Genomic DNA, 13,561 nt, shown 5'->3' on the forward strand with positions numbered 1-13,561 from the left:
AGATGAGGAACAACTGAGAACAAGTCAGGAGGGTTGGATACCAGTGATTGACATACCTGAAGTTGCCATTCAGACAAGAAGAAGAACCAGATTAAAGAGACAGGAAAGTAGTGAGGATCAGATAGGTGTAGAAGAACACGCTCTGGAAGAAGTGAAAAAAGCTACTAGAGACCCTGAGCAGGATCAGACAGGGAAAGAAGAAGATACTCAGGCGGAGCGAGGACCTGAGCAGGGACAGACAGGAAGAGAAGAACACATTCAGGCAGCAGAAGAGCAAATTGTAGTAAGACCTGAACAGGACCAGTTTGGACAAAAAAAACAAGTTCAGGAAGAAGATCAATTTGAAATAAGACCTGAACAGGACCAGATAGAGGAAGAAGAACAAGTTCAGGCGGATGAAGTGATAATAATAATACCTGAGCAGGAACAGGTAGAGAGTGGTTCAAAACAAGAACAGATTGTGACTGGGAAACCCTAGGGGGTGTGCGGACAAGATGGCCACACAGTAGTCAGGCTCCGTCAGCCCCAGAGCCCTACCCAGCAAGAATCCTGTAACTCCGTGGCAATCTCAGTGTGTGCCCCACCATACAAAAGCGGAGGGTCAGCAACAACAATAGCACTGCTTGTGGGACAGGTGCTGGCCAAAGAAGACCGGATAAACACCAGAGCGACTTGTAGCCTAAGCAACGAGGCGCGACTGGCCCACAGCAGGCCACGTGGATTGGGTGCGTTCGCCTATTGTAATCCTCCCTCCCCCCCATCACCACAAGAAACCTGGTGGCCGTGGGAAAATAAAAAGCAATCCAATAAAAAGAAGAAAAACAACAATGGAGAGAAGAGGCCCGTGCCTGCACAGCGGGTGGAGGAAGAGAGTCCTGCAGTCGAACACCAAGCAGGGCCGAAGCAGCAGAGGGGACCCACTCCTACCTGCCACGAGAACCTAGCTGCCGGGCGCATGCTGGACAGCTGAGGTGGTGTAACTGGGGGAAAGCTTTGCTCAGCGACGGACGCTGGACACTGCTACTGAGAGCAGCTTAAGAGGCATCCCCCCACCCGCGGCGCCTATACGCCTGGCCGGGGACCTTGGCCTACAGCTGAGCCCAGCTGCGCGTGAGCCGTGACCTCCCTGATAAGCCGCCCATGCAGAAACGCACCTCCTGGTGCCTGTTGACTCTGGCCCAGGCTGCGGGGAAGTGAGGGTACACCAAATGCTGATGGATGAGGCTGTGAGGTGGACGGGTGTGGAAGACAACGGACAGCGCCTCCAACATGTTCCCTGCGTGGGGATGGGGGCCTGAGGACCCATCACATAAGCCCTGGCACCCTCAAGTGCCCGCCTGTTCGGGTACCAACATGGTGGGTCACTGGGGGGCCACTCAACATACATCAAATACCTCTGCCATGTCATGACTTTGACAATCCGTGCAGGTCCCCCCAGATCCTCAACACCAGTGCGGCAGGAGGGAGTGAGGTTATTGGCAGGTGGACTGGAAACCCAGCTATGCCCAAAACATCTGGATTGTTGGTGAGGGTGTACGCGCAGCCCCAGTACTGCACCTGACCAGTGGCTTCAGAGACACCCCGATTCAGGGCCCAGGGGAGGTGGCCCATACGTAGTCCCGCACCTTCCGTCACTGGGCATATAACATTGCCCAAAAAAGAGGCCTGGACTGGAGCTCATGAGCGATTCCGACCCCCACCGGGGGTGCAGGACAGGAGAATAAGTCTCACCATCTGGGCAAGCCACAAGCGGACGCAGTACAACCAAGATGGATCACACACCACTAGCCTCTCCTTCGGGTCGCCCCTTGGCACTCTGGTACATGTAGTGCATGTAGATGGACGAGTAAAAAGTAGTTCACCACAGTTGGTGCGAGTAGTTACTCATTATCCCCAAGTTCTCTCGACCCGAGACATGGCCCGGGTTTCGGGACAGTTTCCCTCGTCAGCAGAGCAGTGTTTGGGGTGGATGAGAAGGCCGCCAAGTAACCGTCACAGGCCCTGATGCCTCTCCAGCGCGCAGGTGCGTCTCCAAGAGCTCGTCAGCTCAGGGCTCATGGGAGCCGTTTAAGTACAACCAAGATGGATCGCACACCACTAGCCTCTCCTCCGGGTCGCCCCTTGGCACTCTGGTACATGTAGTGCATGTAGATGGACGAGTAAAAAGTAGTTCACCACAGTTGGTGCGAGTAGTTACTCATTATCCCCAAGTTGTCTGGACCTGAGACATGGCCCGGGTTTCGGGACAGTTTCCCTCGTCAGCAGAGCAGTGTTTGGGGTGGATGAGAAGGCCGCCAAGTAACCGTCACAGGCCCTGATGCCTCTCTGGCGCACAGGTGCGTCTCCAAGAGCTCGTCAGCTCAGGGCTCATGGGAGCCGTTTAAGTACAACCAAGATGGATCGCACACCACTAGCCTCTCCTCCGGGTCGCCCCTTGGCACTCTGGTACATGTAGTGCATGTAGATGGACGAGTAAAAAGTAGTTCACCACAGTTGGTGCGAGTAGTTACTCATTATCCCCAAGTTCTCTGGACCCGAGACATGGCCCGGGTTTCGGGACAGTTTCCCTCGTCAGCAGAGCAGTGTTTGGGGTGGATGAGAAGGCCGCCAAGTAACCGTCACAGGCCCTGATGCCTCTCCGGCGCGCATGTGCATCTCCAAGAGCTCGTCAGCTCAGGGCTCACGGGAGCTGTTTAAGTACAACCAAGATGGATCGCTAGGGCAGTGAGGTGGAGATAAAAAGTCTACATTGTCGCACCTGGAGGGAGCGAGCCTGACGACACCCACGCCTCGCATTGCTGGAGGGCTTTTGTGGTGCCCGCATCCCCAGATTTGCACACAGAGCTGCACACCACTTGCCTGCAGCACCTGTCACGGAGGGACCCTATAAATCATGGACCGTCTGAACAGCACCAACACTCAACTAGTGAGTGCCATAGCCTCTGAAGCCACTGAAACTCGCACACAATGTTCAGTGCTGGGTGGGACAGAGCAGAAGCCACCTGCGACACCCCCCACTAAATACGAAAGGTGTCATAATGGGGAAGCCGGATGGTAAACAGCCTAAGCTCACCTTGGAAGCCTGCAGGATGCCCAGAGACAAAGGAGGCCAGGCGAACAGAGACGCAAATGAAGTAGACATGAAGACGATACTCAGCATGATGAAAGCTAGCTTCACCTCTATTGACGGAAAAGGGGCCTCCATGTGTCAAGAATGGATCAGATTTCCCAAAAGATCGCTAAGTAAGATGGCAGAATCAAGAGGCAGAAAAGCAAATCTCCACCCTCGAAAATGACCACGTGCAGGCAGCTGAACATCTCACTGACATTCATAAGCTGCTGTAGATGACCGCGGTGAAAAACGAGGACATTGAAGCCCGCTCCAGTCGGAACAATATTCGCATCACTGGCATCGCAGAGATGACCAACACCGGATGGCTGGAAGACTACGTAGAGCGACTGTTCACCACATGCTTTGGGCTGGAGAACTTTTCAAAATCCTAATCGTTGAGCAGGCACACCGTACTCCGGCATCAAAACCCCCTCCTAGGGCACCACCCAGAACCATAGTCGCGAGACTGCTTAACTATCATGACTGCAGCACATCACTATGTAAGGTAAGGGAGTTGAAAGACGTTATCTTTGAGAATAATACTATATCGCTATATCCTGACTTCACCCTCAACGTCCAGGAGGCACGTAAGAAATGTGTGCCAATTCAGAAGAAGCTACAGCAAGAGGGTGCGAAATATGCCATGATCTATCCCGCACATCTCCGGCTCACCTATGATGGCAAGCACCACGTATGTAACGAACCACAACAGGCGGTGGAGCTGTTCAAGAAAACAGTGCTGGCTGCAAAAAGAGTGGAGAGCCCCACATCAGGCGACAGGGAGGACTCTGCACAGCGGTTTGAGGACTGAAAATGAAGGTCAGACACTTGTGGTGCACCCTTCTGCAGGTTGTCCTGTGGACATTGCAGGTACGACTGTGGACTCGGACCAGCAGGTAATGTTAAATGTTTTTCCCTGTTTGACCCCACAAACTATTGCTTGATTGAACATGGACAGTGAGAACCCTGATTGAACTCATACTGTGCATTCCGGGGCCCCCTTCTGCCTGGAACGAAGGTGCAGGAGGTGCAATCACGCCCCTTGGGGCAAACGTATCTGAGGGTGCGTCCCTTCCCCCATTACTGGGGATTGTTCTGTTAGGCTGTTGCCTTTGTTGTAACTTGTTGGGGGCATTTCAAGAAAATGTCACCAGAGACCCTGAGAATCGAGCAATATCTGATCTCATGATTGACAGCGCTTACATGACACTGTGTAAATATGTCACAGCGCTGCCGCTGCTGTGTAATTCCGCGACTTTGATAGGGCAAAGCCTACTCAGGGCACTGGGGACACAGGGTGTGAGAGTATTCATAGAAATGTTGGGAGGGGTTAAGCGGGGGATCTGTACACGGCAAGTTGGGGTCCCAGTTTTGGGAGGAGCAGGTGGGATTATGGGTGGGCATACTTGATCCGCAAGGGAGGTACTTTATGACATGTGGAAGGTTGGCCTCCGAATCAGTCACGCTAGTCTGGAGCTATGGACCCAACACAGATGACGAAGACTACTATATCACCTTATGTGCGTGCATAGTAAATATCGGCTCAACTCATCTTATATGTGGAGGTGATTTCAACCTAACACTGCACCTTCCATGGGACCGCTCCCAACCACTGCCACATCACTAGTCCAAAGCACAACATCAATTCCAGCAAATACTAGCAGACAATCTGCTGGTAGATGTCTGGTACCACCTCCACCCCACACAACGAGAAGGCACATTTCACTCGGCAGTACATAATAACTGGTCTCAACTAGACATGTGGGTTGTATCACAGGGTATGGAAGTTCATGCTCTCTCTGCCCATCACCTTATGCACACCTACTCTGATCATTCCCCTGTGCTTATGTTGCTGAATCCTCCAGGCCTGCAGCCCAAATCCAGTCTGTGGCGCCTTATCCAGTCAAGAGATTCTTTACTTCGGCCTAACAAGGCCCTAAAAACACAGATAAAAAGCATAGAAATACAATGTGAACAATACAAATTATCTCACAATGAAGGGCTCTTTCTACCCACAGCCCTCCTCGTCCAGGTGTTCCAATCAAATTGGAGGGGATGCTTGAGGAGTTCATTAGACTCAACGTAGACTTGGTCCCCTCCCTGTGGGTCGGGTGGCCTTAAGAATTTGCCTCCATTTGCACAAAGGATAAAAATAACAAACAAAATATACTAAAATCAAAAATAAATAAATTGAAGAATTTTTGTATAAATTCCCGTTTCAGCACACATTTATTTGATTGTTTTAGAGGGTCTATTATTCTGTCTGGATTTTGATTTAGGGATTATTTACGCCCTTAGAGTTTTGCTACACTGTCTTTCTCTACATAGTTTACCTTCCCTACGAGTAGCTAACTGTATACATTGTAGGGGCCCCCTTTTTCTCATAGAATTTATACTCATGGCCTGTCCTTGAGGGGTTTTGTCCTGTATATCATTTCTTTAATTTGTTATAATACATAAGTACTTTTTGTATGTGAAATATTAGAACACGTTGTTTACTTTATTCCTTCTTTGCCAGATCTATGTATAATTGATTTATTCATATACACCTTGATGGTTTTCTTGGGTAATTCATCCAGCAGTTCCGTTCTTCATACATCTATATTTCTTTTCTTTATCTTGCTGTTGTCTTTTTCACCCTTTGTCACTTCATCACTCTACTGATACTAAATTCAGTCATCGTATCTATTATGGCCTCACTTAAATCTCATGGCTTTAGTGACGAAGAATTTGCCTCCATTTGCACAAAGGATAAAAATAACAAACAAAATATACTAAAATCAAAAATAAATAAATTGAAGAATTTTTGTATAAATTCCCGTTTCAGCACACATTTATTTGATTGTTTTAGAGGGTCTATTATTCTGTCTGGATTTTGATTTAGGGATTATTTACGCCCTTAGAGTTTTGCTACACTGTCTTTCTCTACATATGTTGCTGAATCCTCCAGGCCTGCAGCCCAAATCCAGTCTGTGGCGCCTTATCCAGTCAAGAGATTCTTTACTTCGGCCTAACAAGGCCCTAAAAACACAGATAAAAAGCATAGAAATACAATGTGAACAATACAAATTATCTCACAATGAAGGGCTCTTTCTACCCACAGCCCTCCTCGTCCAGGTGTTCCAATCAAATTGGAGGGGATGCTTGAGGAGTTCATTAGACTCAACGTAGACTTGGTCCCCTCCCTGTGGGTCGGGTGGCCTTAATGAAAAGTCCCAATTTCCTATACCTGTTCATTAACATCCCCTTCTCACCAGACCGCCCTTTCTTCACCAGACTGAAGAGTCAACTTATCCACTTAGGTTGGAGAGGGAAGCAGCCTTGGATCAAATAGAGCACCCTTACACTGCTGTTCGCCAGGGGCGGATTCGAAGCACTTGATCCGGAACTCTTGTATCTAAGTGCTCAGGGGCACAACGCAGCGTATTAGCTTGCACCCCCACCCTTCATGACTCATCTGGCGGCCGAGCAAGGGCTCATGGAACCCGCTTCTCTTGCAGGATTACTAGGCGTAGATAATGAAATGGCTGGGGGCATGCACCAATAACGAGTGGCGCGCCAAACGATCCCAGAAACCCATGCTCTATTCCCCGCTGCTCTCTTTTCGAGATCAGCTTAACCTACCCTTCACACAAGAAGGCATCTGCAAATGCATGTTCCTTCGGCTTGGGATGAATATGTGGGGAGACATGTACCAAGAGGGGCAATTCAAAGGTGCAGAGGCATTTTTTGGCGACAAAACCCCCACCACCATGGACCGCTTCCTCTATATTCGCTTGTGACAGGACACCATAGTCGCTATACCTCCATTCCCAAAAGAGCCCCACCACACTGCTTCCACTGCATCCAACACTGTGGGCTGGGGCACCCCACTCTTGTATCATGCATATACAAGGCCACCATAGGGGCAGGACCAACTGGGTACAAGAAAGGGCAGCAGGGATGGGAAATGGAACTAGGCCATTCAATTACGGACAAAGCCTGGGCATATAGTTGCCAGTACCTGGAACGCATCACAGCTACTAGAGATTTAGAAACATACATTTAAATTCATCCACCGCATGTATTACACCAATGTGAAAATGCACAAACTGCAACTGCAGGAAAGCGATAAATGCGACAGATGTGGGAGAGAAGGTGGTGGGATTACTACACATTGAATGGGAGTGTAGACCTGTGGCGCGCTTCTGGACCGAGGTGGAGGGGGATCTGGGGGATATGACTGGGTGAGGCTTGAAGTTACACCCGAAATGGGCCTCCTGGGATACCTCCCCGGACACAAAGGCAACACCAAGTGCTTCTTTGCGCTGGGCCTCCTCCTCGCAAAGCATAACATTGCATGCAGATGGGGAAGTGGCAGGGCGCCCAAATTTAAGGACTGGTTAGCTGACCTCCCTTACTGCCAGGACCAAAATGCAATTTACGCCAAACTACTCCCCATCCGATCACGACCCAGAGACATTTGGGAACCCCTCACATCATACCTGCTGAAAGAAACAGGAAGGGACACTGACACTAATGTGGCAACCAAGCAAACTAATTGTCAAGTGGAGGATGTTGGGTTCCAGACTAGAAGGAGAGACTCCCTAGAGCACATGTTGTGTAACTTTGTATACCAAACTTAATGTACTGTGTCCAAACTTGAAGCCCAGCATCTCTTTGTTATTCGCTATGCATTGTATCACTGTGGTTTGATGTTTGCACTGTAAATGAAATGCCCACTAAGCATTATTGTTTTGAAAGTACTGTAATACTGAAAGAAATGCCAATAAACAGAGTTAAACAAAAAAAAAAGATCAGATTGTGCCTAGACATACCGAAAATAAAAGAACTCTAGAAAGAGAGGAAGAAGGTGAAAGTGCTGATCAAGTCAAAAGGGTCAGAAAGGTGATAACTGGCCAGGTGGAGTGAAAAGATTAAGACACTATCTAAGAAAAACTAATGAAAGACCAGGGCAAGTGAATGAGGTTACTAGTCAAACTCAGTCTAAACAGTCAAATATGAGAAATCCACAAAGAAGCCCTAGACTGAGAATTCTGAATAATAAATACAAGGCCCCTGAGTGGACCTATGTAATTCAGGAAGAATTAGAAAGTTTTGATTTGAATGAAGAATCAGAAGAAGTAGATGCTACACAGGTTAATGAAAAAGAATTGAGACCACCTTAAAGCAAGAGTCTGAATTTCCAAGTGTAGAAAGAAGGAGGAGAAATTATCTTCTCAGATTAAGATGGCAAAAAATAGAGTCTCTGAGTGACCAAAACGAAGTTGCACCGGAAGATGTTGTAGAGCTTGTATATGTAATATTTTTATTTCTAACAGTTGCAGTACCTTATTTGATGATAACAAATTGAAAGTATGATACAGTTAATAGTAGAAAGATAGTTACAATAAAAGGAGATAGAGTAGAATTAGAAGCAGCAGATGAGATAGACTTTCATCACACATTGTCAGATAATGATACTTCTTTAAATGTCTACACAAAGTTGTTATTTCAATATGTAGATACAATGGAGATTAGAGATTGCTATGTTTGTACGAAATTACCAGCTTCAGTATCAGAAGGAGTTACATATCACCACTTACCTTTAACATATGGTATATCATGTAGTGTTTTAGCAAGTCTGTTCTATGTAACAGGAAAACTTCAGTATTATTATCCAAATTTAGATGTAGTATTTTCAGAACTTCCTATTCAAAGGAATATGAATCCAGTACTTCGTAGTCAAGATGCACAGTTTATGGGTGAATTTTTCTTAACAATGGCATCAATAGATTTAGTCAAGGCACACAAGAATAATTTAACATGTATATTACTTGAAGAAGAGAAAGTGTTTTTGAATTTGGTTGAGAAGAGGAGACAGGATTTCCAAAAGAAAGCTGCTGAACAGAAACCCCATGTACCGCCATGGGCTGAGAAAGAGGGAATTTATACACTGGCAAGGCTCATACTGCGATGTCCCTTGACTTTGAGAAGAAAGGGAAAACCTGCCTATTTAGGTTAAAGACAGATTATAATAACGTTTTTATTGGTTCCAGTGAAAGTGAACAAAACTTCCTAATTTGGAGAGGTTGGGGACGAAAAGGGGGAACGGATCCAGTATTTCCTGTGGTTTACTACATGTGTGGGAATACTGCTTATTATAAGTTGCCTGTACAATGGCACGGAAGCTGCTATTTTGGGATCATTTTTCCGAAGATCTATCATGTAAAAAGAATCACTGGAAGCAATGAAAACACTAATGAACTAACACGAAGAAAGAGAGCTAGTTTTTCAGAAAAACTAGATGATGTATTTGGTGCATTGATACCTTCAGTGGAGTCATTTTGAATTCACATAGAATTTTTAAATTGTCAACAGTAGTTGATTGTCTCGCGACTTATACTGCTGGGAGTTTCTTGATGATAAACAGAGAGATGGTTGCAATTAGGTCTATGGTTTTACAAAATCAACTTGCTCTTGATCTTTTATTTGGAAAAGAGGGCGGAGTCTGTAGAATGTTAAAAGTTCAACATTGTTGCACATACATTCCTACAAAAGTAAGGAAATTAGAGGGTATATAAAGAATATTACAAAACTTCAAGAAGACTTAAAACCACTGGAGGTTGACATGTATGGGAACGACTAACAAAGAGTATTTCTTCAATAGGGACTTGGTTTTCTGGTTTAGGGAAAAGTATTTTAGGTCAAATAATGCTTCCAATAGTTGGTATAACAATAATAGTTTTAACAAGAATGACTTGGTGCAAATGCTGTAGAAACAAAAGAAAGTGAAGTTATGAAGTGAATGGAAAGGGAAAGAAAAGAAAATATGAAGAACTCCAGATAGAGGAAATGGAAGGAAAGTTACATAAAAAGATGAAAGATTTAGAAAACAAAGATGGAATTAAGAAAGAAAAAGAAGAAAAAGAAACTGAAATGGGCTAAAGTTGGCATCTGATTGGGATGGGTAATTTTGTGAAGGCATAAAATCTCATCAGAGAGGGAATTGATAGAACAAGTCTCATAGTAAAGAGACTTGCTCCAAAGCAATCCGCTCCTTTAACTCACTAATGAGTATTAAAAACTGTTTTGTGTAAAACTAATGTCCACCACATCAACACGCGGGTTAGTGAAGCTTGCTTATGTGTTTACTAATGTTAATAGCATAAACGAAGGACTAAAATTGCTTTAAACGGGAAATATTTATTGCACATGCATCAAGTGCATCTAAGCAGTATGACGGGCTGTCGCTTGGACGGAAATTCTTGAGCATGAGCAGAAGGTACTAATATGGAGTCTTGAAGACTCATGTGCTTCGCATCTGCTTGCCTGAAACTAAATCAAGTGATTTTACTAATGCCAACACAGGAAAATAATTCATAAATAAAGGGGAATAGAATAGAGATAGGTGGTATACAGTGAAATCATTTTTTTTTTAAAGTAACATCTGTCTTTCTGACTTTATCACTAGTGCGCATTTGGGCCTCTCATGCATAACTGAAGTAAGCTGAGCCATATGACTGTATTGAACAACTGCTCAAGTCTACTGAAAGTGAGCCCGGGTTGATGACACTAATCTGACCCAAAGCCAAAGTCGCAAGATGACTTTGCCTGAGAACAGGCGGTGAAGAGTTCAAGCTGAATCGATCTACATGTTGGATTATTACAAATGTTGCAGATGAAATGCAAATGTGGGTTGGAAAGAGCATGAATAAAACTTAAGGGGATGGGTTTATGAACAATGGTCTGACAGAATAAAGTGACATATAAGCATGGTGTTATGATCTTTCCCCCCCTTGCCTGACCAATCAGATTTAGTATTTTTACGATATTGAAACATTAATGGGTATAATTGAGATAGTTTTTAGTTAGTTAGTGAGATGAAGATTTGCTGAATGCTGCAGAGTTTGGGAGACGTTGATGCTGAGATGCTGTGAGCAGTGGGTGATGTCGGGGTAGCAAGAGATGCTGATGAATAATCAAATGTAGAGCCTATTTTCCTAAATTAATTAGGATTAGAAAGAAGATCAGTTGTCAGTACTTTAGAGAGGTTATCTATCCTGTCCTGATTCCTCGCCTGATCTATCCCGGGGGACCCTTACCAACCCTTTGGCCAGGGGTTTGATCTTCACACCATCCTTGGTAATTATAATTTCATGCTATTTGTAGATGTGCTATTCTCTCTGTCCTCTCCCTTTCTGAACACTGGTCATTGTATGAATCCAAAGTATATGTTTGATGATTTAATTGAATTTTCTCTCCTATGAATGATGGTGACTGCACGTGTATCTGAGATGATGCACATGCAATTTTGAAATTTCGATAAAGATTATAAACTTTCCTGAGTCTGTGGTTATTTACCTTAGGTAAAGGATAGGTTAACCTATGTTATTTTCACCATCAACTAGTTCAAATATTGGTCCATGGACCACAGGAAAGAACTTTTTGATCAGTGACAGATTAGTCAGGAGTATTGAATAACTAATCTTGAAACAATGAACACATTTATAAAACTTTGTGGGAATTTTGGTCACTTGGCAATTGACAAGAAGTGTCCTGCACTGAAAGCTACATGCACCAATTGTAAAAAGGTTGGTCATTTCACTGCCGCTTGCCGAGCAAAGAAAACCAAAGCGAAAGTAAATTTAGTGTCTCAAAGTACTTACTCGGAGGGCAATTCCAATTCAGATTTTGACTGTGGGCAAATAGTTTTGCAAATTTCTGATAATAGTAAAAAAGTTACTTTTGATGAGATGATGGTTGAAGGTAAGGGCATGTGTGTGCTGTTTGATTCTGGAGCAAAAATGACCATTGTTTCAAGACATTTTTATTCTCATTGCTTAAAAAATAAAGTAAATTTTTTTTGTGCTTATGGTGGTGAACCAATTAAACTGTTAGGTTCTTTTCAAGGGTTGATTGAATACAATGGGAGGTTCATCTTTGGGGAGGTCTATGTTTCTCACAAAGGTGATAGCATATTAAGTTGGTTTCACCAGAAGGACCTAGGTGTTATGTTGAATCCAATTAGCAATCCTCCCATTTTATTGAAAGAGAATTCTCATGTGAATGAAATTGATACTGATGATGGTGATGCTGCATATACCTCTAATCTCAAGACATAATTTCCCAGTGTGTTCAGTAGCAAACTGGGTTGCCTTTGCGATTATGTACATAAAATTAGGTTAGTGTCCGGGGCAGTACCAGTCTCAAGTAAGGTTTGTGGTGTTCCCTTTTCTTTGAGGGAGGAGATGAAAAATCAGTTAGAAAAATTAAAGTCTGAAGGTATAATAAAGAAGAGGTTATTTATTTATTCATTTAAGTGTTTTATAGAGTGCGAACTTGACCCATGAGGGTATCAGAGTGCTTTACAAGTTTTACAGAAGAGAACAAACAGAAAGGCTTATATGTACAGGAGTATACAAAAAAATTGGAGAGGGGCAGTGGTGCTGGACCCATGGGCATTAGAGGGAACACAAGTGGATGGTTACGTTATCAGTTAGAGACCATAAAAACCCCACTGAATCTTGGTGGAGTGAATAGGTGATCTGCGGCAAAGGCAGTAGTCTTAGATTAGTCAGGCACACTGTAGTGGTTGACGGCAGAGCTTAGATGAGCAATTTACCCATGAAGAAAGTGTTGGCGTGCCAAAGAAGGAATTCTTCTGATGGCGGGTGGGAGAGAGTTCCAAATTCTTGGTACGGCCCCGGAGAAAGCCCGATTGTAGGTTTGTTTCTTCCGGAAACGGGCAGGTTGGAGCAAGAGGTCTCTGGCGGACCTAGAGTTCCTGCTTCTTCCAGATACCACTAGTTTCTGTGCCAGATAAGCAGGGGAGTTTGTGTGTAGAGCCTTACATGTGATGCATGCCTGCTTCAGCTGTATTCTGGCCTCGAGAGGGAGCCAGTTCAAAGCTTTCAGATGTGGAGAGATGTGGTCTAATTTCCTGGTGCCATTAGGTAGTCTATTGGCCACGTTGAGGCAGGCTTTTAAGGGTGCCAGGGAGAGCCTGGGTAAACTGGAGAGGGTGGAACAGCCATATTCCAGCCTAGAGATGACTAGGGCTTGGACTGCCATTTTTAGGTCAGGAGCGTCGATGAATGGTTTCAGCTTCCTTAGGTAGCTCATATAGAACTTGGCTGATTTAGCCATCGAGTTGATGTGGTCTCGCATGTTCAGGTTGCTGTCGAGGATTATACCCAGGGATCTTGCCGAGTCCACTGTGGTCGACTGGCAGTTTAGGGCTGTGATAGCCATGATCCACCTCTGAATCTCAGGGTTGGCTTTTGAAGGGGAGATTAGGAGGAATTCAGTTTTCTTTGCGTTGAGTTTGAGTTGGTTAGAGGCTAGCCATTGGACGGTCAGTTTCGGGGCTTCATTCAAGCAGAGGATCTCCTAGAGTGAAGAGATTTTAATGTATATTTGGGTGTTGTCCGTGTACATATGGTAGGAGATGTTAGCGGTGTGAAGAAC

The sequence above is a fragment of the Lissotriton vulgaris genome, chromosome 10 (genome assembly GCF_964263255.1).
Source record: "Lissotriton vulgaris chromosome 10, aLisVul1.2, whole genome shotgun sequence".
NCBI lineage: Eukaryota > Metazoa > Chordata > Amphibia > Caudata > Salamandridae > Lissotriton > Lissotriton vulgaris.